Source organism: Belonocnema kinseyi, chromosome 2, assembly GCF_010883055.1.
Source record: "Belonocnema kinseyi isolate 2016_QV_RU_SX_M_011 chromosome 2, B_treatae_v1, whole genome shotgun sequence".
NCBI classification, from domain to species: Eukaryota; Metazoa; Arthropoda; class Insecta; order Hymenoptera; family Cynipidae; genus Belonocnema; species Belonocnema kinseyi.
The window spans coordinates 11542924-11546875 of record NC_046658.1 but is presented as its reverse complement, the minus strand read 5'-3'; positions in this window follow the sequence as shown (position 1 = coordinate 11546875).

Here is a 3952-nt window from a genome sequence, read left to right as displayed (position 1 = left end):
AAAGTTTTCTGATTCAAAGTAGAGAAATCCTAACACCAAATACAGGTTTGACCCAGAGAGCAGTTATAGATTTATGAACTTATTATTACTCTGTCATTCACTTCTTGTCATTGATCGGAACGTAATAATTAAGAAATTTTCAAATGCATGCAGGAAATTCATTAGTCGAATAGACTAAAATATCTCTAGAAATTGCAAACAATACAAATATAAAAATAAACACTTAATAATATTAAAGAAAAATGTATAGATATTGCACTAAAAGTTTTATCTGTTAGAATAAAAATATAATATGGTGAAGTAAATAAATTGTTACTTATAAAAGAATATCAAAAGATGAGAAATAATAAAGATATATTTGGAAATAATCAAATAACTTTAGAAATATTACAAAATATATGAAACAGAAATATAAATTATACATTTAATTTTCTCTCTGGTATCTATTAAAATAACCATGTCTTACAAAGCGTGGATATTTTACGGTTGTTATGAAATGTTGGCAAATTAATTTTAATTTAAATGGTTCTTGTCCAAGGTAAGTTTACCATCAGTGCGCCTCGAAGGTGTGCCGAGAGTTGCTTACAGCGCTCCAAGTGGCTCTTGGCAAACTATATGAGATGGTGCTATTTACGGGGATCGGTGGGTAGAGGGGAAGTGACTTTTTTCGCCGGACGCGCCGTCTATATTTATGGCGGGTAACTAAGCTCGCACCGCATCTACGTTTATAATATCTTTGCTTCCGTTCCATATCAAGCTACTATAACAAAATTTACTACAGCTTTGCGCTTCGGTATGCGAATAGTGCAATCATGTTTAATAAGTTTATTTAAGGATCGTGTCTTATGTTTAAAACATTTAAAATAATTATTTATTCGTAAAATCTTCAAAGTTAAAGATTCAAGGTTAAAGATTAACCTTTTTTGTTTGAAAATTTGGCCATTCAGTTTAAAATTTATATTTGTAGGTTGAAAATTTAACTTTTTGGTTAACAGTTAAACTATTCAATTGTAAATGCAAATCTTTCATTAAAAAGTCAAATTTTTAACAAAATCGTTTACATTGAAAATGAAAGTTTAATTTTCTGTTAAAAAAATTAACGAATTTGCAACCAAATAGTTACTTTTTCATCCAAAAATATAACATTTTAACGAAATAGTGAAACTTTTAAATAAGTATATAAATATCCAACCAAATACTAAAAAATGTGATTATTTAAAAATAAAAACGGCTGAATTGAAAGAAAAAGTGCATTTCAAGCCAATTTTTTAATTTTTAACCAGATATAAGTTTTAAACTAAAATAATGAATCTTCAAGGGAAAAAAATTAATTTGTAAAAGGTCGTTCAACCTTAAAACAATTAGAGGAATGTTTAACAAAAAGATTAATTTTGAACCAAAGAAAGAAAGAATTTTCAACAAAAGAATTAAATTTTCAACTAAAATGATGAATATTCAACCCAAAAAAGATCAATTTTTACTCAATTAGATTAAAATTTAACCAAGTAGTTGAATGCAAAAGAAAGACATATTTTAAACGAAATAGTTGTGTCCTCAAGAAAGGAGCTTTAACAAAAGATAATTCACAACTACCAAATTACAGCTGTAGATGTATATATGCATATATTATCGAGCGCAAAGCTCTAGGACGAACAAAAAAAAAGAAAAATATATACATAATTGTTGAGTTTTCAACCCAAAAAAGCAAGTTCTCCAAAAAATAGTTGAATTTTCCACCATAAGGAATACATTTTTATTGGGTTCATATTCACTATAAAAATCAAGTTTCTACACACAGAGATGAGTTTCTAACCAAGAAAAAATTTTAATCAAGACAGAAAAAAATTCAACTAAATTGTTGAACATTTTCAACAGAAAATTATTTAAAAAACTGTTCCCTTATAGTTTAAAAATCAAGTCATTGGTTGAAAATTCGTCTTTTTTGTTAAACATTAATCTCATTGCCAGCAATCGTTCTATATTAAGTATTTAAATTATTGTACTTATATATTAAAAACTTATTATAATATCGCAACATTAGTTATCACACTTGTAGGTACTGTGGTCTAAGTTATTGCTTAATTATGCTTGTAATATCACAGCATTACTAGTTACACCTGTAGTTAGTTTGGTTTTAGTTACATGTTATTTATGAGTATAATATCGCAGCATTAGTAGTCACACAATATCGATATCGTTATATTTTAATATTGAAGTTTTTCATTACCCATGAGGCGTCGGTGGGGGTTTATTTCTGTGAACTGGCTGGACAAAACTGGATCCCATGGCACTTCGACATCTTCGGTGATTGAGGCTTTATCCAAACATCAGAGTAGCTTCTGGACATCCTTGCCAGATTTCTTAAGAATCTTGAGTTGATTTAACCTGTGTTCTTGACGGACGCCGATGAGAGTAAAGTTGATGAGAGTAGAGCGAAGCCAGTTTCAATGCTGGAAACGATGATGCTCATTGTTTCTGGAAAAATTAAATAAATAATATTTATTGTGATAATTGTATGAATTTTTAACTGAAATTATGAATCTTTAACTGAATTCTTAAAGAAGAAAATAAAATTTTAAACAAAAAGATCAACTGTCTACTAAAAAAAAATATATTTTTCAACAAAATATATGAATATTTAACTAAATCAAATTAATTTTCACACAAATAGTTGAATTTTCAACTAAAATTTTAATTTCTAAACCAAGAATAGATTAGTTGAATTTACAAATAAAAAATTATTATGATGATAATTCTTTTTTTATTTCTTTACTAAAATTTAAAATAAATTTTGCTGGGAACATAAAAAGTGTCAGAGTTTCTTACGTATTATTTGGTTGAAAATTCAGGTATTTTCTATAGAAAAATCGTCTTTTTGCTTATTTGTTTTGTTTTATTTTTTTCTTATTCAACTATTTTTTATTTAAAGTACAAATTATTTTTTTTGGTTTGAATGTTAGCTATTACATTTTTTGTTAAAAATTAGTATTTCCGGGTTGAGAATGCAAATTTTTTGTAGAAAATTCGTTTTTTTTTTCAATTAATTTTTCTCAACTGGAATTTTAACTATTCGATTTTTGGTCAAGTTGTAAACTAATGTATTTCCTACAAAAATCGTATTTATTGGTAGAAAATCAATTTTGTTTGAATCTGTTTAAATTAAAAATTCCATGGTTTTTAATTCATTTTTTTTGTTGTTTTCAAATTTTTGTTCTTGAAAAATAAAAGGTTTTAAAAATCAAAAAAATTTTTTTAAATATTATATTTTCAACCTATTACATTTTTAATAAAATATTTGAATTCCCAGTCAATAAAAATTCATTTTTAATTAAAAAAAAAGAACTGTCAACTGAAAATATGAATCTTAAACCCAAAAAGTTAATTTTGAACAAATTATTTCAATCCAAAAATATGAATTTCCTATAAAAAATATAATACCTGATGTTTCAACAAACAAATTTTTTAGTTTCAATAAAAACAATTCAGTTTAACCAAAACAGTAGAATTTTCAACAAAGCACATAAATGTTCCAAATAAAAAAATAAAATAGTTTAATTTTTAACCAAATGGTTGATTTTTCTGCCAAATTTTGAAATTTTCTACCAACTTGTTGAATTTTTTTGAAAGAGGGACACATTTTCGACAAAACAGTTTAAATTTCAACCTTAACTATATTTAAATGAAACTTTATATTTTTAATGGTTAAGTGATTAGGCATGATTAATGAATAACTCATTTTGAATGGGACTAAGAAAATGAATGCTTCTCATTTTCAAATATACGACATAATGTTTCAAATTTTCTCGTGCTTTTTGAAAACTTAATCATCTGAATGTAAGTCAATTTTTTCTTTGACTATATAGCTCGTGTTGTTTTTCTGACAGAGGCGTAAAAGGTTAGAAGGGTTTGGTGTGCTCGGCGATTTTCTTCTTTCGAAAAAAATGGAGCAAAG